The 23,980-nt window shown below is 33.4% G+C and overlaps 1 protein-coding gene across 6 annotated transcripts in view; it reads left to right on the top strand.

Moving 5' to 3' along the window:
• Positions 1 to 23,980, top strand: part of TRIQK (triple QxxK/R motif containing) — a 69,695-nt gene that overhangs the window by 19,665 nt on the left and 26,050 nt on the right.

The following is a 23,980-nucleotide window of genomic DNA, read 5'->3' as shown; positions in this document are numbered from 1 at the left end:
TTCATTTTTCTAGTTCCTTGAGGTGCAATGTTACATTGTTTGTTTGAGATCTTCTTTTTTGATGCTGGCATTTATTGCTCTATACTTACCTCTTAGAAATGCTTTTGCTGTATCCCATAGGTTTTGAGGTGTTGTGTTTTTATTTGTCTCAAGAAATCTTTAAATTTCCCTTTTGGCCGGGTGCAGTGGCTCATGCCTGTAATCCCAGAGTTTTGAGAGGCGAAGGTGGGCAGATCACCTGAGGTCAGAAGTTCAAGACCAGCCTGGCCAACATGGAGAAACCCTGTCTCCACTAAAATACAAAAATTAACTGGTTATGGTGGCAGGCACCTGTCATCTCAGCTACTCAGGAGGCTGAGGCAGGAGAATCGCTTGAACCCAGGAGGCGGAGGTTGCAGTGAGCTGAGATCACGCCACTGGACTTTGGCCTGGGTGACAGAATGAGACTCTGTGTCAGAATAAATAAATAAGAAATAAATAAATAAATCAATCAATAAATAAATAAATAAATTTCCCTTTTGATTTCTTCATTGACCCATTCATTTTTCAGAAGGATGTTGTTCAATTTCTATGTATTTGTAAAGTTTCTAAAGTTGTTCTTGTTATTGATTTCTAGTTTTATACCATTGTGGTCAGAAAGATACTTGATATTATTGTAGTTTTCTTAAATGTATTAAGACTAGTTTTGTGGTCTAACATGTGATCTATCCTGGGAAATGTTCCATGTGCGGTTGAGTAGGATGTTTATTTTTCCGCAGTTGGTTGGAATATTCTGTAAACATCTGTTAGGTTCTTTGGGCCTAGAGTGCAGCTTAAATTCAATGTTTCCTTGTTAGTTTTCTGTCTGTATGATCTGTCCGTTACTGTAAGTGTTATATTGAAGTCCTGTGCTATTATTGTGTTGGAGTCAATTTCTGTCTTTATGTCTACTAATATTTGCTTTATTTATTTTGGTGTACCAATGTTGGGTGCATATATATTTACAAACATTACATCCTTTTGCTGGAAAAACCCATTTATCATTATATGATGACCTTCTTTGTCTCTTTTATGGTTTTAAAATTTAAAGTCTGTTTTATTTGACATAAGTATAGCTACTGCACTCTCATTTGCTTTCCATCTACATGCAATATCTTTTTCTGTTACTTTACTATCAGTCTGTTTGTGTCCCTGACAGTGAAGTGACTCTCTTGCAGACAGTATACAGTCGGGTCTTTTTTTTTTTTTTTTAATCTGTTGAGCAACTCTAAGTCTTTTAATTGGAAAATTTAATCCATTTACATTTAAGGTGATTCTTGATAGGTCTGTACATTTGAGAAGACAGCCCTCTCTTCTCGCATTTACAGGAGTTCTTCGACACAGATAGAATTTCATTATTTTGTCTAGCCTGTGATTCATGAAGGGCCACCTGGTGATGACCCTGAAGAGAATTTGTGTATTCTTTAGTTGGCTGGGCCACTACCTTTGCTCTGATATCAGATAATGCTACTCTCTGGGCTCTGCTGACTGGTGAGACCACTGACCAGGCTTTCTTATTAGGTGGAGCTGCTGGCTGGGTACTGCAATGGCTTCTGGTCAGCCCAGATATAAGACATATTCCTCGTCTGGGTAATTCTGCTATTTGGGATCTGCGGTTGGGTAAGGGTGCAGGCTGCAAGGTTAGGTGGAGTTACTGTTCTGGACAGGTGGGACCTGAGGCTATGCTCCTTAGGAATGCATGATGAGGGCTTGCTTCCCTCTGGGTGTGGTACCCTGGGATGGGCATTAGGCTGAACTGAGTGGCTGTTTGACCTCTCGGATCAAGCAGGACTAGTGCCTACATTTCTCCCAAATGCATAGAGGCAGGAATCTCTCTGCCTGAGTAGGGTTGTAGGGTGGATTTGTTGGCTGTGTTGAGCCACTACTTGCCTTCCCAGGTGAAGTAGGTATAGCCCCTTTGCTTCTCCGAGATCTCTGGAGGAGGGCATCTCTTCGCCTGGGCAGGGTTATAGGGTGAGCTTTTTGGTTGTGTGGAGCCATTGCTTACCTACCTGGGCAAAGCCAGTGTGGCTTCTTTCCTTCTCTGATATCCCTTCATGTCTCTGACATCCATGAAGCTGGGAGTCCTCCTGCCTTATGGAGTCATTGGGTAGGCATTTTGGCTGTGTGGAGCTGCTGTTTACCCTGCTGGGTCAAGCCATTCTAGCCCCTTTGCTTCTCTCAAATTCACCAATAAAACAATTCTGTGAGCTCACACAAAGTGGGGAAATATTAAGGTTTTGACCACTCAGAATGGCATGTCTTCATAATCAACTAGGTCATTTAGTTGAGGCCCCATTGGGGATAATGTTTTGAAGTAGGCTGATCTATCCCTAGGTTAAAGGTTGCTTAGATGCAACCTAGAAAAAACTTAAGTAAAACCTGACCATACTGATTTTAACTCTCTTTCTGCTCTCAACAAAAAGCCCCAAATGTTTTAAAAGAATAAAATAACATTAGACATTAAACAATGTAACGATTACAGTTCCCTCATCTAGTAAAAATTACTAGTCATGCCACAGAGCAGGAAAGTGTGATTCATAACCAAGAGAAAAACAGTCAATAGAAATAGATCTATAAATGATAGATTTGGCAGAACTACCAGCAAAAAATGTAATCAGTTATTGTATTTTTAAATATTTAAAGAAAAACTTAATGTAAGAGGAAAATAGAAGTTATTAGAATCAAAGGAACTTCTAGTGGTAAAAAGCATACTTTTTGAATTAAAAATTTCACTTTATGGTATTAACAGCAGATTGGATACTGCGGAAGACAAGTTCAGTGTGCTTGAAAATATTGCAGTAACACTGATCCAAAATGAAAGGCAGAGTGAATAATTGCCCCCCCAACAAAAATTAACAGTGCCTCGGTTACTTATGAGACAATACATGGTGTCATATATGTGTAGATGTAGTGTCAGAATAGTGGCAAGTGCAGGGGAAGAAAGAAAAAGTTATTTCAAGAAATCATGTCAGAAATTTTTCCAAATTTGATGAAAACTACAAAACGATACATATAAGAAGCTCAGAGAAGCCTGATCATTATAAAAATAGACAAACAGACACCAAAGCACATCAAAATTAAATTGGTGAAAACAATGATGCAAAAATCATTAAAAGCAGCCAGTATGGGTGAGGAATATAAACTAAAGATAAATTTAAAATGGTTGGTAATGGATGTGTTAGTTAATTTGATTGTAATAATAATTACAAATTGTATGCATATATCCAATCATGTTGTACACCTCAAATATATACACATATCAATTAAATATTTTAAAATATAAAAAGATAAACTTAAAGATAAGTTTGAAGACTGTTCCATAAAGCTATCCCAGTCGGTAGACAAAGGAGTGTTAGCTTTCAAGTACTCTAAGAATAGTTGTGACCCTAGAACCCTAGAATTCTATTTGAAGAAAAATATTCTTCAAAAATTAAAGATGAAATAAAAGTTTCTGTCTCTAAACAAAAGCTGAGAGAATTTGTTGCCCAAAGACTTGTAGTGCAAGTAATGTTAAAGGTGTTCTTCAGAAAAAAGGAAAATGAAACATTAATCTACCACAAGGAACAAAGAATACTGGAAATGGTAAATATGTAGGCAAATAGAAAAGGCATTTTTTATCATTGTTAAGGTTTTGAAAAAGATATGTTGACTCTTTACTGCAAAAATATGGTGTATGTTGATAAAAAGATAGATGTGAAATATATGACAATAATATCCCAAAAGATAGAGGGTTGAGTTGGAAGTTTACTATTGCAGGGTCTTATATAATGTGTAGAGTAGCATAATATTATTTGAAGATAGATTATGAAAGGTTACATAATATATATTATAAATTCTAGAGTAAGTGCTAAAAATGTAAAACAGAGGAATCACTAATACATTAAAAGTGAAGATGAATAAAATACTAAAAAATGCTCAATTAATTCCAAAGAAGCAAGTAAAAAGAACAAAGAAGATGAGATAAGAGCAGATGGGACAAATAGAAAATAAATTGTAGGATGGTGGATATAAATGAAAACATGTCGATAATTACATTAAATAAAATTACCTTAACTGTACATTCAAAACACATATTTTCAACTGGGTTAAAAAAGCAAGACCCAACAATATACTGTCAACAAATCTGAATAAATAATTAACCATGTGCAAGCTATCTTAATTGTATCTGCCTCATTCCTGCTATATAACCACAGAATTTGGCATTTATCATTTGGGTGTGCATGTGTGTGTTGGTATATGTATGTATATTTTTCCCTAAATAATATTGACTATTGATTTGTATTTTTTAAATTGTTTTGTAAGTATATGAATGCATGTGTCTTTGTTCACACATTTTAACTGCTTTATATTTGACTTATGAATAAATTATGTAGACATATAGAGTATATTTTTCTTTTTTGCTGTTATTAAAAACATTTTCAGTGAGTGTACTTACTAGTATTTTTGTGCACTATAGAATTGTTTTTCTAGTTCATATAACTAGCAGTTGAATTAATGGTTCTTGTATGTACATAATCTTTAATTTTACTGGGTATTGCCACATTGCTCCCTCAAATATTTTATTAATTATTGTTCTTACCTTATTGTAATAATCTGAGCTCCTATAACAGTTCAATAAGTGGTCATGCATATATTTTTTAAAGGTATTCATAGTATTTATAGCTACTTTATAGATTTTGTTGCTATAGTAAATTAAAATTTTATGTATAAACTTTATATATCATAACCTGGCTGAGCTCTTATGAATAATTATACACAGATTCAAATATTTGTCTGTAGTTTCTCTCCACTTTGCCACCTGGGAGTCATATTATTTGTGAATCATAATGTTTTCTTTTTCCTTTCCAATGCCCTATGCTCTTTCCCCTTTTGTCTCACTGTGCTATCTGGATCTCTCACTACAATGTCTTTGTCTTGCTTATGATTTTTAAAAGAGGACTTTTAATTCTTCTCTGTTAAGGATAATCTTTGCTTTGTCTGTTTGCCTATGTATCAACAGGGTAAAAAGTACTTCTCTATTTCTATTTAGTAAATTCCTTGCTCTTTCCCTTCCTGCCTCCCTCTGTTCATCCTCTATCTTTCTTCCTTCTCTCTCCCTGTAACAGTGAATGGTTATTGAATGTAACTTTTATTTTTCTGTATTGATTGAGGTCTGTCAGTATTTTCCCCCTTTAATCAGTTAACAAGAAGTGTATTATTAAGATAATATCTAATGTTAAATTGTCCTTGCATTTTTGTGATTTGCTCAGCTTCATCATGGAAAATTTTACCATTATGATTATACATACTGGATTTGGTTTTTTAATACTATGTTCAGGATTTTTATATCTTTGTTCATAAGTAAGATTGGCTTGTAATTTTTCATTCTTGTAATGACCTTGCCTTGTTTTCATTTCAAGATTCGATTAGCCTTATGAAATGAGTTGAGAAGTGTGCCAATTTTTAGGCTTCAGAATAGTTTATTATTTTATATACCTGATAAAGCTTGTTGTAGGGATTATGTGTTCCTTGAATGGTTAATAAAACTTCCCTGTTGACCATTTAGTCTTAGCTGTTTTGTGTGTGTATGTGTATGTATCTTATTTTTTAAAGGTAGATTTTTTAAACATTGATTGACTTAAAAAATAATGATAGTTTCATTCAATTTTATTATATTTGATCTGTACGTTCTTCAGCTGCTATTGGTAAGTCTGTTTCTTAAGAAATGTGTTTTTATTTTACTTTTTAAATTCATTGATATGGCATTTTTAATAGAATCCTCTTGTTATATAATGTTAATCTGCTGAATATTGAGTCATATATATATTTTTACTTCTAATACTGTTTATGTATTTTTCTTATTTAATTATTTATCACTTTTAGTTTATGACTTTTTATAATTTGAAGGACTTTATTCTTTTTTTAATAGAAAAAAATTTGGTTCTTTATTTTTCAATATTTTGTCTTTTCTAATTTATGCTTACCCTAAGCATTACTTTAGCTACATTACTAATTTTTCAAAACTTTGTTAATGTATAATACTGTACATAAAGCAACATGCACAAAACAGAATATGTAGGTGGTGAATTTTCACAGAATGAACACGCTTTTAACCAAAACCCTGATTATTTTATTTTAGCAATAATTTCTAAACATTTTGCAGTCGAAGTGTTTTAATATTTGTAGTTCACAACATTGATGAAATTGGAATCTTTTATTACTCTTGAACAGTTTATTTCAAATTGTATTTTTCATATTTTATTTGCTAGCTTTTCTGTTTATTATTTTTTGTGAGACTGAATGCTCTTAAAAAGGCCAACAATTAACTATCAAGCAGAACTTTGACATCTTTTTAAATGAAATACCTTATGAAAGGCATTATAGGTTTGATAGAGTAGGAATTAGGGAATAGGAGATGAAAGATGAAAGATAAAAAGCTGGCCCAAAGTAGAACTTCTGGTTTTTTGTTTGTATTTCAGTCTATACTTCGGAAATTCTTTTCTCCATCAGTCCATTGTAACAGGAAATCTATTTATGCTTTTTAGTATTGTACTGTTCCGTCTATTTTTGCTTATTTATTTGTTTCTACATAGTGGAGTTACATTAGTTAATAGCCCAGTGCTTATTTCCATTAACCTTTTTCCATGTTGTTTTCTCAATTTTTTAAGCTTAAAATTCTTTATTGTATTTCTCTAGTAGAATAATTTGGTGGTATTTTAAAAGCATAATTTGCATCATAGTTGATAAATATATGTTATAATACCACAATCTGTTTGAAAACTACCAGTCTGCAAATACTAGCAAAGTGCTAATGCTATATTCACCTGGGACTGCAATATAATGAATGCATTTAGTACAACTTCTATGAAATTGGATATATATCAGTTGTTTTTATACTTTTGACATTTAATTACTAATAAAACTTTTTAAAATAAGTCATACAGCATTTTGAAACTATTATGCTAGAAGCAAAATTTCCATAAAGGGCATTCTTATTGTTGTCTTGAGCTCTTTGTTTCCTCTTATATACTTAAGCTTATTTCAGTGTACATAATTTCCATTAGTTTTAAGATATATATGCTTAAAAATTATGTACTTATTGTTAGTTCTGTCTTAATATACAAGGATGTGTTTCTAGGCATGAAAATAATTACCCTTAGCTTGATAGATATGCTTATGTATTCTATTTTTTTTAAATTGGAAGATAATTTAGCAATTGTGTAAGAAGGCAAAGTGATTGACTTTGTCAATGGCATCTAGTCTTTAATTGAAAAGACATGGCTAAGGTTTTATGCCTTCTTGTCTGGTACATTTCCCTACTACTCTTTATTTTGTCAAAGGATAAACATTGAATATCTTTCAGAAACTATTCATGTACCAAACTAGAACTTGCTTTTTCAGTTCACCATTGAAATAACCACCATTACAAAAATAATACGCAAATAATAGAGGTTTTTATTTCTTTCACACTTTCTCTCCTGTTCTCTCTTTGTGGACCTAAGTGACTTTTCCTAGTCACTTAAGGATGTTTTTGTTGAATTTGGAAACCTAATTACTTGAAATTGATAATACATATAGAAATGACTAAAAATTAGCATGAGTGATGCTTGTCACTAAAATAGATCAAGGAGGTTCAGTGAGTGATATGTTATCTGTGTATTTTATAGTCAGAAGTGTGAGAATCATTGTGTTTGAACCTTAGATTAAGTGATGAATCAATATACAGAAACATGATTTCACAATATATGTCTTGAATGTTAGCAATCTGATGTAGACAAGCTATGTTTTTAAATGCATAAATACTTATGTAAACATAAGTATGTGGCTACACATAGGAATGACGCTTTTAGTTTTCTATCTAGAATCTTTATGCCTTATCTTCAAAGAACACTGGTTTTATTCTTTTATCTACCCCTTTTGCAGACAGTCAGATGTTTAGGAGAAACAGAGCCCATGGCCAGCTTCAGTAGTAGGTTTAAGCACAGTCTCATTTTCCTTGCCATAGTTTGGAGTATACATCTGTAAGGTATAAAATAAGGTGATAGATATCTATGGGGTATTTAATATTTGATATGACTATTATCACCAAGTTGGTCTGTATGAGCACAGGTTAATTATTCTGTAGATTTAATTCAAATAGGTTATTATCCTTTGTTTCATAGGTGATTCACAAATTTTAAAAATCTTAGGTATTAATTATTTTACAAAATATTATACGAAAAATTAAATATGAAAACTTTATATTGATAATAATATCTGACAGGTTTCCTAATGTTTGAGAGGAAAGCTACAAATATAAATGTGGAAAGGGCAAAGTAGAATGAGAGCCGTGTGATGTTGGATTGGAAATTGGAAGTACTGAGCTCATACCAATACATATATTTTCTAGCTCTCTCTACTTAGAAGGCCTGTGAACAGTGTCAGTTTTTTAGAAATGAGCATATCTTGTCCCCAGATCTTGCTTTCTAAAAACCATTCTCCACTAAAGGGGAACTGGGCCCCTTAGCGAAATGGCAGGTTCCAGAGCAGGAGCAGGGAAAACACATGCTGAACGGTGAATATCTTATGTGTCAGAAAATAAAGAGGTTCTTAAATAATGACGGTGATATGCCAAAAGGACACAAACCACCTTGAAGGAACTTCCACTGGCCAAATCCAGGACAATTTGGGAATCAAAATTTTAAAAATGATATACATTAATTCTAACTAATTAAATAAAAAAACTATGAGTACATGCTGCTATAAACACATATATGAATAAATAAATGGAGAGAAAGAAATGTTTTTTAATACAGTAGGATGCTAACTAATAAATATGGAAGAAATGAGGAAATTATAAAATCATCACATGGCACCTGTCAGAATATAATTAATTCAACCAAGAAACATCAATAAATGCTAACCAAGTAGTTGCAAATTTGATGAATAGGATATTTACATAGTTTCAACGCACCTCCGCACCAAATACTTATTAATTATAAAGGGGAAGAGACTAAATTCTCTCTCAGTGGAGAAATTAGGCAGGTACCACCTTAATCAAGTGATCCAAGTTAACACCATCAGAAGAGGATAGCTTGCAATGAGAACACTGTATTGGTCAGTTTAGTTAAAACAAACAAAAAAATAAGTTAGAAAACAGGAGAAACTTGCTAGTTAAAGGAAAAAATGAGAAATTCACGTTGATTATGCTTTGTTAGAATAATGCTAGATGTATGATTGAAGAAGTTAGGGGTAGATATATAGGCTCTTGGAATATATTTGAGGGAATGAGGTACCCAAGGAGGGCATAATATATAAAGTGAATGAATTATGGGGAACATGGGAACACAAACGCCATAGTTTCATAGGCAGCTAGAGGAAGAATGCTAATGAAAGAGGTCAAGAAGAAATTGAAATGTAGAAGGAGAATCAAGAAAGTGCTGACTTGGAAGCCTACGGCTTGAAGTTTGACGACAGAGTATTCAGTAGTGCCACGTGCCACAGGATGATTTTGTAAATAAGGACAGTCTATCTCAGCATAACCTAATATTGTGATATTCTCATATCTGTTTCAGGTATTGCCTAAAATACTAATCTGTTTTCTGAAATGCAGTATTTTAAAAGAAGACTTGCCATTCTTTCCTTGTATTGCAACACCTTATGGGTGAGAAAACTAACTGAGCTATGGCGTGTGGTAAACTGTCCTTGTGTGCTTCATAGCCGGGGCAAGGGCTGTCCTGGATGGTCCTGGTTTAAGTTTATCTTGATGTAATGAATGGAGCCCTCTTTCAGTCTCAAAAGTGTTCTGGCTTGGATGGTAAATTATATGGTCATCCTATTACAGGTCTCTGATGACAGGATATTCCTTTATCACAAGCTGGGGAAATGATTGATAAGCATGTCTCTTAGCCAGTTCTTGATATCTTTTATTCATTAACCAAAATGCTTATTTCCTTCTGTTATAATCCACTTTAATTAGCTTTCCAATAATCTAGGCTTCTATTTCCCAAACTTTACATGAAACATAGGCTTCATGGGATGATAATGTGCATTGCTTGAGAAATCGGACAAACAACATTGGGCAATGTGACTTATGTAAGCCCCCTCTTAGATTGACAGAGCACATGTAGAGACTCAGGAAAGTTTTTCAGTAGACTTCCCAAACTTACTAATAGCAGTTTTATCCTGAAACTACCAAATTTTGGGAACTTGGTTCACATTTTGTTTCAATGTAAAATGCATGTAAATTAAGAAAAATAAAAATTTTAACATTGGATAAAACAAACTTGGTTATCAGTAGTGATTTTGATAAGATTTAGAGTGTATCAGAACATTTCATTTACACCGAACACAGATATATTACTCAGAAATTCTTAGTCAAATGCAATTAACATTTGGGCTAAACATAAAGGCAGTGTCCTTTTTGCTAGTAAATCTTTGTTTCAGAAAAAGTTATTGAAAAATCTGAATCATAAGAATTCACTAATATTCCATTAGAGCCAAGAAAAGGCAGTTCATATAGAGGAATTATGATAAAAGAAATTACGCCCGTTTAGTCAGGAATTACAGAGATAAAAGTAGATGCCATCTTAGATGTTTATGTCTAGAGCTTATTGTTTTCCTTCATTTTTTAGCCCAGTTTTTGGTACCAGCTGGATGAAATAAAGTTTTTTATTCATGTGATAATTCAAACGATCTGAGTTTTATTTAATTTTCTTAAAATAATCCAATTTAGAGGGATTGTAAGCATTGAAAACTCAAGGTTTGTGATCTTTAGATCAATAACCCTGTTTTCAATTACTCTTTGTCTCATCAGGAAAAGCAGTCTGAAGGTTTGTTGGGTAATAGTCAAGTGGATATGAAACTGCCCTTTGTGAACCTCAAAATCCCTGAAGCTAATGGCACCCTTGCTTCTTCTCATTCCTTTTGTTTGATTAAGCTCTTAGTATGCAGTGGTACAGCTGCCTGCCTTACTGGCTTTACATCAGAATTGTAGATGTTTGTTCTTTTTACATGTTTGGATATGTGTCTCTTCTTGTATCAGCACTTTGTAATCCTGAAAACAGGGTCTTCAGTTTCATTTGTTTGGTACCATATTATTGTGATTTTTTCTTTCTTTTTTTTTTTTTTTTTGGAGACCGAGTCTCGCTCTGTCACCTAGGCTGGAGCACAGTGGCTCAATCCTGTCTCACCGCAACCTCCACCTCCTGGGTTCAAGTGATTCTCCTGCCTCAGCCTCCTGGGTAGCTGGAATTACAAGCGTGCACCACCACGCCCAGTTAATATTTTGTATATTTAGTAGAGATGGCAGAGAAGGGGGTGTTTCACCATGTTAGCCAGGCTGATATCAAACTCCCGACCTCTGGTGATCCACCCGCCTCAGCCTCCCAAAGTGCTGGGATTACAGACGGAAGCCACTGTGCCCGGCCTATTGTAACCTTTTTGTTTGTTTGTTTGTTTGTTTTTATTATACTTTAAGTTCTAGGGTACATGTGCACAACATTTAGTAATCTTTTAAAACTTTTAGAAAGAACAGTTTACATAAAAAATAATCTTTATTTAAAGGATAGTGTAATTGTGTGATTACTTTTTAGTTTGACTACTAAAAGTTACATCATAGACCAATCCTAGCTTAACTAACCTATCTTCTTTTGCAAATATAATCCAGAAGATTAACTCAAGTACATTTCCCATACTGTTGAAATCAAACCCTAGTGAATCAAAACAATCATTTTCGTACTCGAAAAAATTTCTGTTTAATAGAAGTTCTCTCCCTCATGTGGCCTTTCAGATTTGAAGTGCCTATCGCTTTTATATTTGTGAAAAGTGTAGAATTTAAAAATATAATTCCATGGGACCCAGCTAATGCAGCACACCCCTCCCCCAATGATGAGCATTGCTGATGATGCTTACAAAGCAGCTTTTTGTCTATTCTGGGCAGTATAAATTTAATGTGTTGTTTTCAAGTGTGTCATGTGTCCAGATGCCACAACAATCTGTGCATTAAAAAAGCATTAAAATAAAAGTAAGTGAAATATTTATGGGTATTTTTTGGTGGGGGCTGGGTTACTTGTGACATAATTATATTTAGTTTAATTAATTCTATTAGGTTTTGGGAAAAACAAGTGCTTTGTTTTCTTATTTCTTGTTTTAAACATTTTATAATGTACATTTCTAATGCTCTTCCACCCTCGTCAGCCACCCCATACCTACTTCTAGATTACCTGTTTTTGTTGATGACATTATCATCTCTCTAACCCAATATTTGCCAAGTACGGTCCACTAGCCACTTGAATTTGAAAACTGGCAGGGAATAAGTGCTTGTTCAAAATGCTGCTTCCTTGGCCACTCCCCAACATTACTGACTGGGTATTTTTGAAGGGTGAAGCCTGGACTTTGTATTTTAACCATCACTAAAATTTAAAAACATTGTCATCTTCAGTTTTTCTTCTGCCTCATTGCCCCCATCCAAGGTGTTCCTATATTCAAAAAAGTAAAACACCAAATGGAACTTCCTTTCTACTTGTTGCCTTGATTTATCACTTAGTAGATTACTTTTGGAACTTAGCTGGTTTTTTTTTTTTTTTTTTCTAGCCTATTTAGTTAACTTCAAACCTCCTTGTCTTTCTAATCTTATTAAAAAGTATCTGATTTGGTTACCTCACTGCACTAAATCCTTTTATATTTTCCTGTTGAATTCAGAAAAAGTCTAAAGTTTCAGGGAATCATTAGAAACTTCCACAATTTGATCATGGCACCCCACCCAGGCCTTGCTGGTCCACTAGAGAGGCTGACAGGCTTCACAGTCCCTGCTCAGGCCTCCCATCTACTTCCAGCTGTGTTTCTCAAATGCTAATATGCAAAAGAATTGCCTGTGACCTTGTTAAAAAGATAATCAATGGTTCTCAAACTTTAATGGTGACAGTAATCACACGGGAAATTTAAAAACAAAACAAAACTAGAGATTCTGATTCAGTAGGACTGTGATGGGGCCCAGGAATATGCATTTTTAAGAGTATCCCAGACAACTCTAATGGTGATTATGGACCATACTTTGACAAATGCTGATCTGGACTCTCAACTGCTCCCAATGAATAGGTGATACTAACTAGACTCAAGATCTGAGACTTTCTTCTGTGGTGCTGAATTCTAGCCAGCTGAGTTTTCCTGGAGGGATTGGGACTCCTCCATTTACCAAGGCTACAGCTGACTCCTGGAGAGGCCTGAGTACTCACTGCAGTTTTGAGATAAAGCTGGTTCAAGATACTACACATTCCTGTTAGCTTTTCTCACTGCCCTACCTGACCCATTTGGTTATAGGGTCCTCCACTAAATACTTATGCCCATATTATTCTGTATTATCTTTGGTTTTTCATGGACTAATCTCCTGCTATTTCCTTTCCTCTCTATTTTTTTATATCCCCCTTGAACCCAGTTCATCCCAAACGCTTTATTACTTTTAGCTCTTGATGTTAATTGAAACTTGATTCTTCTTATAAACACCACTTTCCTGAAGCCATCTTAAATGGAAACTATTCTTCTTTTGTTCATATACCAGTGGATCAAGAGGTTGGTTTTTATCATTTTATTTTTTATTGCCACTTCCAGAACATTTACATTTCCTGCATATAAAAGCAAACAAGACAAATCAAACAAAAAACCCAGCTCCTTTGTGATTTATTCCATTTGACGGTAGTGTCCTCTACCTCTCTCTTTTGCTGTTTATCTATGGATATCTGGGTCCCTTCTCAGTCTTCCTACCTCTGAGTCTTTCTTTGCATCCTCACCCAAATCCTGCTACCATCTTGGGTACCCATAATGCATATGTATGACATATGCATTATCCTGGTCTTTCAGTTCCTTAACACATCTGCCATAATGTTTTCCTACCACGTCAGTCTTTCTGGACCAAAACTTACTCCATCTCAATAATAATATTAATTGCCTCACACTCACACTGACTAGTGACCTTGTTAATAACCTTTCTTCTCTAGTAAAATAACTAATTTTCTCTCCTAGTATTTGGTTTTTGGTTATTTTTTTACTCCCAAATTTTGTTATTTGGTTATTTTTTACTTTCAAATTTGGTTATTTAACTTTATCAAGTTCGAAGATTGGTCCACTTTCTGCTTAACTCTAAACCACTACTACCTTCACTTCCTTTTCTAACTTTAGATGCCATAAAATATCATGTCACCCACTTTTTATAGTATCCTAAAGTTTTCTGTCATGCCTACCTGGGAAAACTTAAATTCTGCTTACTCTAGTAGACTACCCTTCCCTATGTCAGCACTAAGTAGCTAAGTACTCAGAAAGGAAAATATTATTTGCAATCCGATAGTCCAATGCTATAATAGATTCATGGTTACCAAATTTTTTTGGTCTCTTAGTGATGCCCATGAAGCCTGTTTTTATTTTTTATTTTTCTATTTTTTAGAGATGGGGCCTCAACTCTGTTGCCCAAGCTGGAGTGCAGTGGCATGATCAGAGCTCACAGCAGTCTCAAACTCCTGGGCTCAAGAGATCTTCCCACTTCAGCTTCCAGAGTAGCTGGTATTACAGGCACAAGTGACTGCACCCAGTTAGTCCTGTTTTCTTTAGACAACTCTTTCCATTCCTCCACAGCATTAATTCCAACTCTGCACTTGCAAACCTTCAAACTTCCCACCTTTCCTTTCTCTCATAAGGAGATAATCTTGCCTGCTACTTCATAGTGAAAACAGAGCTACTACATAGATATCCCTCTACTTTTGGTTACCAGACCTCAAGTCTTACGTGTAATTTTGCCCGTTATTTTCTCTCTTTCTTGATAAAGTGATGGACATAGTGTGCTATGATTATTACTTGAAATGAATGCTGGATTCTACTCTACTTGGAAACCTCATTGTTACTTTTTTTTTTCTGTATTTTCACCCTCTCACTTTCTGGTTGTTCCTCCCAATTATTATTTAGACCAACTCAAACTTTCATCTTTAATCAGAAAAAAGCCCTAAAGAGTAAAAACAAAGCATAACAACAACAACAACAAATCTCTTCCTCAACCTCAGTTCCTTTCTACTTACTATGCTATCTGTCTCCTTCCTTGTATTTATTTTATAATGGATTGGTCTGCAATTTTCATCTCTGCTCTCTCACCTCTCACTTATTCTTTAGCCCATAGGAAGTATTTGACCATTTAAGTACAGAGACATCATTGCTTCTTTTTCTCAGCATAATATTGTTGAGATTTATCTCTACTGCCTATGTTCAGTATTTTATTTTTCTGGGTAGTATTATACTATATGAATAAACCACGGTTTCTCAACTTCCTGGACTCATGCCATTCTCCTGCCTCAGCCTCCCGCGTAGCTGGGACTACAGGCGCCCGCCACCACGCCCCCAATTTTTAACTATTATGAACAAAGCTGCCATGACCATTTTTGTAGAAAGTATTTTTGTAACCATATACATTTATCTCTCTTACATAAATATCTAGGAGTAGAAGTGCAGAAATTGCTGGTAGTTAACTTTGTAGGAACTGCCAATTTTATAAAGAAGTTGTACCAGAAATTTCAGTTGCTCCACATTCTCTTCATTATTTTGTATATGAATTATTTTTTATTTGAACCATTCTAGTAGATATGTAGTAGTATCTCAGTTCTAATTTTAATTTGCACTTTGCTAATTACTACTGGTGTTAAGAACTTTTTCATGTGCTTGTCATTTGTATATCTTATTTGCTGAAGTTTCTGGTTCCTGTTCAAGTTTTTGACCCCTCTTTAAATTATTAGGTTGTATACCTTATATTATTAAATTTTAAATGCTTTCTGGATGCAAATTATTTTGTCAGATACATGCATTATGAATACTATCTGTAATAACCTATTTTCTTACTGGTGTCTTTTGATAAGCAAATATTAATTTTGATGTAATCCAGTTCATTCTTTTTTTCTCTTTTATGATACATCCTACTATGTTTTCTTCAATAAATATTTGCCTCTACAAAGTCATGAATATAATATTTTCCCTAGTAACTTTGTTGTCTTAGCTACTTTGTTCAGTTGTATGATCTATCTTCAATTAATTTTTGTGTATAATATGAGATGGGGTTAAATATTTTTGGTTGTTTTGTTTTTCATAAGGAAATATATTTGTTCTAGCACTATTTCCTAATACTGTGTTTTAGTTCCCTAGTTTGGCTGAAAGATGAGTCCCATCAACTAAGATTTCTTTCCTGGAACATGACTTTTAAGGTTTACACAGATAAGTGTCCTGTACTTAGTTTTCGTATAAATTTTCATATCAATGTTGGCAAGTGATCAGGATTTTAGCAATCATCTTTTCACATATTTCAGTTTTTAGATACTTTACCTGCAGCTGTAAAGGAAATTAGTTTGTCAAAGTGTAGGTGAACTGGGCACTTCTATCTCTGAAAACTTTAGAATAACAACTGTTTAACTCCAGTTTTATACAGTAAGAATTTGTTCCTCATTGTAATAACTTGTCTCAATGATAATATAATACTATTAATATGAGTAATACATAAAATTAATTGAAATAATTAATATGACTGATAATATTAAAATGATTAATATTACTTATAAAATTGCATTTTAATGTTATAATTGTGTATACCTTGTCCACTTCACACTTGATAGTCTTTCAAATGATCTTTTTTTTTTTTCATTTCCTTAAGTGTGGAGAACTGTCTTTGAAGATCTGAATCATGAATGATGCCTCTTAGGCAAGATCTGAATGATTACTCAGAGATGACTCTTGTGTGCAATATGAAAATATATAGGTTCCACAAGTGGGGATGTATTGAAAGGACATTTAAAGCAAATTGCAGAACATAGTAAATTCCTGGAAACGTGAATGAGCTTGTCAAAGTCATGGAACTAAAAGCTGAATTTCATAGTGCACTGGAACATAAGAAAGGAACAAATGACAAATTCAGATCATTAATGGTTCTTTATACTAAGGATTTTTGCTTTAGGAAATGTGTCATCATTTCAATGACTTAAGTATGTTAAGTGAAGAAACAACTTTAAATTTGTAATACTCTGGAAACGGTTAATGTGCAATAAGATCAGGGACAAATATATTCTGTGTTTGTTATATCTTCAGCATCTAGCATGGGGTTGTATTTTCATGATTGGTTCTCAACTTTGATCCAGCCATAACCAAATACCTCTTCTGTCTCACTACAGCTTCATGTTTAACGAAGAGTTTTCTTAGGTAAATGTATTTCTTTTAGCCTTAAAAACTAAGATAATTATTTTTTCTGTGGTCATGGGTTGAACTTTTTTTTTAATAACCTGTGTTTTGATATGTATTTAAATGTCACAGTCTGGATTTAATGCTTTTTCTGGAATCAGAGACATATGTGAAGGTTTCAGATTTCTTATTTCTTTACTTGTTCTCTCTGGATTTCATAAAAAAGGTATAAATGAGCAATAAAATAACTTGGTCGGAAGGTGATTGAATATAATACTACCTTTGTTTTTAAAGGTCACGTATTAATGCTTAAAAATACTGTTGGCAAAATTGCTCTGGAAAATTCAGGTTAAGAAAGCATACTAAAAACAAAAATGCTATGTGTAATCTTAAAAGTCCTAATGAGTGTAAAGTTTAATTAGATAAAAATTAACTGAATTATTTTAATATCCAATTTAGGTATTAAATAAAATTAGCATTTTTCTTCTTTAAATATGTGTTATCAAGTCTCAAGAATGTCGGAAACTTCTGTGATGATTTCATCTGAAATAATTCCTACAGCAAAATTCATAAATAATAAATATTATCTTATTAATCCATATTTTAGTTTAGTTGGGTCTCAGAGCAAGTTAGTTCCTCAGGGAATGCAGTGTTCTTTACAAAAGAAGGTGATGAGACATAATCTCCAAGGAATTAAATTGTGAAAACAATCTTGGTATTGTACATGCTAATATAAATCTGTTATTCCCTTTCCACATCTATCACAACACATTTTAAATTGTGGCTGATCTTGTATGCAAATAGCTGTCTTATTAGAAATTGCGGCTGTATGTGTTAATGTCTCCCTGGATTTCTTGGGAGTTTGCTATCTAACCATCAAAGCAATAGAAATGAATGATGATTACCGCAAGGCTTTGAAGAACAAAGAAAAGTCAGAACATTTTAAAGGTTCTACATGTCTGAGTCATTGACAGTTTGCACCATACAGATGAATAGGTGTCTCTCTAGGTCATTTAAAATAGCCTCAGTGTGTTTATTAGTAAGGCAAAATGCTTTCTTTTTTTGTGTATGTTTCTTGCAATTAATAAAATGTAAATAATTTGTGTAAGAATATGTTCTATGAGCATGTTTTGTTTTATCATTTGGTAAAACGTCATTTTACTTACTGAACAGAATATAATAATTTCAAAGACAATTAGAAAGTTTAAATTTTGATTAAATATTACCAAACCACTAAAAATAACTAAGAATAAAAATTTTAAACCAGTTTTTCTCTAATGTATCTTGGTTGAAATTCTTTTGAAGGCTTTTATGTTCAGTGATTATTATACATATAAAATGTCTGTTCATAGAGCATAGACTCCTCTAAAAATTTAGATTCTTTAGATTTTTCCCTGGTATAATTTTTAATGTAGCATATATTAACATATAAGTAAAATTCAGCTACTTTGGTGAAAATATATTTTTGATAAATCTCTTACTTTTTTACTTACTGTTGGTAGTGAATGAATAAAGTATTGACCTCTGAAGTGTTATCTCTGCTGGGATGTTGGTTTAAATGACCAGGAAGGAATCGGAGGAAGCACAATGAGTAACCATTTTGGTAGATAGCCTTAGTGATTTGCTTAAAAAAAATAATTAAGCATAGTGTGTAAAGGCAAAGAACAAAACTCAATTGAAAAGGGAATAATATATTGAGTGTTTACTCATTTAATCCAACTTCTCTCCTAAAATGGAGTGGTATCTTCCCTACCCACACAAAATTAAGACTAAAATAACTTGATTCCTATTTATAATTAATAAATGCAAAATACTATGCAAATATGATTGCTATATGAATAAATTATAATATATCTATTGACAATTTTTATGGTGCTTGTCTTCACAGAATTATTTTTAATGGTTTGAATGATAAGAACTAAGACTATAGAATTAGGTGCCGTCTTGTTTTTATTGCTAGAATTTTAAAATGTTTTCTTAGATGTAATAACTACATGGTTTATTAGAGATGAAAATTTAACTTATTTGACTTTGTCATAATTTGAATATTCCTAGATATTGCAATAATACCATAAATATGAAGATTATTATGATTAGAAAAATAAGTTTTTAGCTGAACTTATAATTTTATTACATATGAATAAAAATTATTACATTGGAGATGCCTCTCACTGTATTGGGTGGGATCATTGTTAACTGTCTGTGTGACAATATATATAGATAAACAATACAATTTTGTCTGAACAGATTTCAAATGCATTTAGTGTTTTAGAACCTTGATAAACTCTTTAGAAAAATTACAGTTTGATAATTGCATCAGTTTATATGGAAACATCTATACTTGTTTGTTTTAGTTTCAGTGATGACAACTATTGTAACAAATAGATGCAAAAAAATGTATAGTACTGCAAATGCTGCCCATTTATTTTTTGTTATCACAGCAGTATGAAAGAGAAAAACAAGTTAGTTGGATAGCTCTCCTCCATGCAGTCATTCATGATCCAGGCTGTCATCATCGTCACATCGTGTTCAGAGTTACCCTGGAGGTCATCTCCATTTCATCCAGATAAATGAGTATGCAAGGAAAGTTTTTATAAGTCAGTTCTAGAAGCAGCAAACATTAACTTACTCACATTCTGTTGGCTGAAAATAAGTGATGTGCCCACAACTAACATCAAAGGAGGCCGGGACATTAGTCAAGTGTACCCAGAGGGAAAAAAAGAACATGTATTTTAGTGAGTAGCCAACAGTTTTTGTAATAATTTATCTTTCTGGCATGGAAATAGCTATGCACATTTATTTTTTTCTGTCTCCTCAATAGAGAGAACCTAAACATCTAGCATTTATTGCATCTAGCTCCAAGCCAAGGATCTCAAGCTAACACATAGGCCATCTCTCTCAATTTGCCTGTGACATTTTCCTACTCCTCCCCAGCATCACAGAACCCCTAAGAAATAATGATCAAGCAGTGGATAACTGCTTTATACCTGCAATAATCATCCCCATTTATAAAGGGAAGAATGGAAAACAGCCACAGGAGTCATTGGTCCATTGTGATGATGAAACCTGCTGCTCACGAGACCACTGAGAAGATCCATTGTATTGAAGTAGAAGTTTCAGCTTATGGTCTTTTTGTCCATTCTTCATGGCTCTTCCCTCTGGATGGTTCTTCCTTTCTAGTCATGTGTGAAGTAGATGTTACAAACTCTATAGAGTTTGCCTTCCTTGAGTACTGCCGTATACTGGTTTAAATGTAGAGGCCTCAAAGTTGGCTTTCATTCAAAGACATTTTTAGATTATGTTTCTGGTTTCTTTGTAAATATAGTTCCCTCACATTTTAGTAACCTTCTTACCATTTCTACTCAGTTGCATGTGCCAGTAAACACTGTGCAATTTCTTTCCTAGACCTAATTCTCATGTCCACTTTCTGTGCTTCAGAACTCCTAGGCTTCTCTTTTTCTACTCAATAGTGTCTACTTTGAAGTAGTCTGAAATAATAGGCTCAGGTGAGACAGTAAAAACCCCTAATCTGCTATTTGTCTCTCTCTCTCTTTTCTTTTTTATAAGCTGATATGTTTTAATGGGTCTTTGTTCTTCAAAGCCTATTTTCATTTTTTTTTCCTGTTGGTTCTCAGAAGAATGTGGCTTTTCCAACATTTTTAGCCCCAAATTACTGGATTTTCTATTCTCTCTATTTTTGCTTGTGACATGACCAGTTCTTGTCTGACTTCATCTTCATCTTGTAATGCCGTACTAGAAGGAATGAGGAACAACTTCCAGGCACCAGTTTGAAGAATACTTATGACTGTAACATTCATATTCTATAAATAATGACATATTATAATTGAGGCTAGGAAGTATAGTCTGTGCTAGGAAGAAAAGGAGGATATGAGTGATCAGGTTGTACTCTCTGCTGCAATATTTAAATTCAATAAAAATCATAAAACTTACAGAGCAGAAATAAATTTTAATTCTGACAAAAATACAAAAAAAAAAAAACCCCAACAAAACAAAAAGTTGTTTTTTTGAAAAGATGAGTAGAATTAACAAACCTTTGCTTGCCCGAGGAAGAAAAGGAGAAAACTCAAATAAAATGGGAAACAAAAAGAAACATTACAACTGATACCACAGAAATGCAAAAGATCATTAGCGACTACTATGAACAACTATATACCAACAAATTGCAAAATCTAGAAGAAAAGAATACATTCCTTGGCATATAAAACCTACCAAAATAAAACATGACAGGACAGAATAGTTGAACAGACCAATAATGAATCATGAGTTTGAAGCAGTAATAAAACATCTTCCATCAGTGAAAAGCCCAGGACCTGATAGATTCATTGCTGACTTCTACCAAACAGTTAAAGAAGAACTAATGTTGTTTCTACTGAAACTATTCCAAAAAATTGAAGAGGAGGGAATACTTCCAAACTCATTTTACAAGGCTGGCATTACTCTGATACCAAACCAGACAAGAATACAATTTGAAAAAGGGGAATACTACAAGGTAATATCCCTGATGGACATAGATGTAAAAATCTCAACAAAATACTAGAAACCAAATTCAGCAACATGTTAAAAAGATAATGCATTATGATCAAGTGAGACCACCCCAGTGATGCAGGGATGGTTCAACATTCACATATCAATAAACATGATGTATCACAACAACAGAATTAAGAATAAACACCATATGATCATTTCAGTAGATGCTGAAAAAGTATTCAATGAAATTTAACATTCCTTCATGATAAAATTAATATTTTAAAAATTTCTCTACTACCCAAAGTGATCTACCGATTTAATGCAATCTCTATCAAAATGCCAATGACATTCTCCACAAAAATCCTAAAGAACAATCCTAAAATTCACATGGAACCGTGGAAGATCTCCAATAGCTAAAGCATTTCTGAGCAAAAAGAACAAAGCCAGAGCATCACACTATCTGATTTCAAATTATACTACAAATTTATAGTAATGAAACAATTGGGTACTGGCCTAAAAACAGACACATAGACCAATGGAACAGAACCGAGAACCCAGAACTAAATTAACACACTTAGAGTCTACTCATTTTTTGTAAGAGTATGAAGAAGTTACAATGGGGGAAAGGAGGATTGTCTCTTTAATAAATTATCCTGGGAAAACTGGATATCTATATGCAGAAGAATGAAAGTAGATTCTCTAACTTTCATCATATACAAAAATCAACTCAGATGGATTAAAGACTTAAATGTAAGACATAAAACTATGAAACAACTAGAAAAAAACATTGAGAAAATACTTCAGGACATTGGTCTGGCAAAAATTTGGGGGGTAAGATCTGAAAAGCCCAGACAACAAAATAAAAAGTAGACACATAGGATTACATCAAGCTAGAAAGCTTCACAGCAAAGAAAACAATCGATAAAGTGAAGAGACAGCTTGCAAAATGTGAGAAAGTTTTTGTAAAATATTCATCGGACAAAGGATTAATACCCAAAATATATAACAAGCTCAAACAACTCAATGGCAAAACACAATTCAATTAAAAATGGGCAAAAGATCTGAATAGACATTTCTCAAAAGAAGATACAAATGGCCAAGAAGTGTATGAAAAACATTCTCAACATCACTAATCATTAGGGAAATCCAAATTGAAAGCACAGAGAGATATCATCTCATCCTAGTTACGTGGCTACTATCAGAAAGACAAAAAATAACAAGTGTTGGTGGGGATGTGAAGAAAAAAGGGAATGGTCATACACTGTGGGTGAAGATGTAAATTGGTACACCATTATAGAAAACAATATGGAGGTTCCTCAATAAACTAAAATAAACTACCATATGATCCAGGTATCTTACTCCTGAGTATATATCCAAAAGAAAGGAAATCAGTATGTGGAAGACATATCTGAACTCTCACGTTTATTGCAGCATTATTCACAATAACCAAGATATGGAAGCAACCTTGGCATCCATCAATAGATGAATGGATAGCAAAAATGTGGTCTCTATACACAATGGAATATTATTCAGCCATAAAAATGAAACTCTGCCATTTGCAGCAACATGGATGGAACTGAGGAGGTCATTATGTTAAGAGAAATAAGCCACGCACAGAAAGACAAATATTGGGTGTTCTCACTCATTTGTGAGAGCTGAAAAAGTAGATCTCATGGAGGTAGACAGTAGAATAGTGGCTACCAGAGGCAGGGATGGGAAGTGGGTAGAAGGGTAGAGAAGTTGGTTAAGGGATACAAAAATACAGTTAGATAGAAGGAATAATTTCTAGTATTCAGTAGGACAGTAGGAAAATTATGATTAACAATAATTTATTATATATTTCTGAATACCTAGAATAGAAGATTTGTTTTGCTCCCAACACAAAGAACATGTAAATGAGGTGATGGATATCCCAATTTTTCTGAATTGGTAATTACTCATTGTATACAGGTATCAAAATATTACGTATATCCCCCCAAAATATGTACAACTATTGTATATCAATAAAAACATGTTGAAGATTAAATCGAACAGTGCATATAATGTAATAAGCATGAAAATGTTAAGAAATGATAGTAGTTTTTATTGTTTACATTAAGAGGGGCAGAACTAGAACTGAAATTCATTTACTTTGGTTGTATATGTCATGCTTTTAAAAATAAAATACAAAATACTTGAGATTCAAACTTTAGCCTTAGTTTTAATGTAACATAGTAAGTATATATATCCAAAATATATATACTTGGAAATAAACATGTTGCCAAAAGCATGCCAAAATCCCCAACCTATCTAAGTAAATGCTACATGATTTTCATAT

Source organism: Macaca mulatta, chromosome 8, assembly GCF_049350105.2.
Source record: "Macaca mulatta isolate MMU2019108-1 chromosome 8, T2T-MMU8v2.0, whole genome shotgun sequence".
NCBI lineage: Eukaryota > Metazoa > Chordata > Mammalia > Primates > Cercopithecidae > Macaca > Macaca mulatta.
This window is presented reverse-complemented; position numbering and strand designations above follow the sequence as displayed.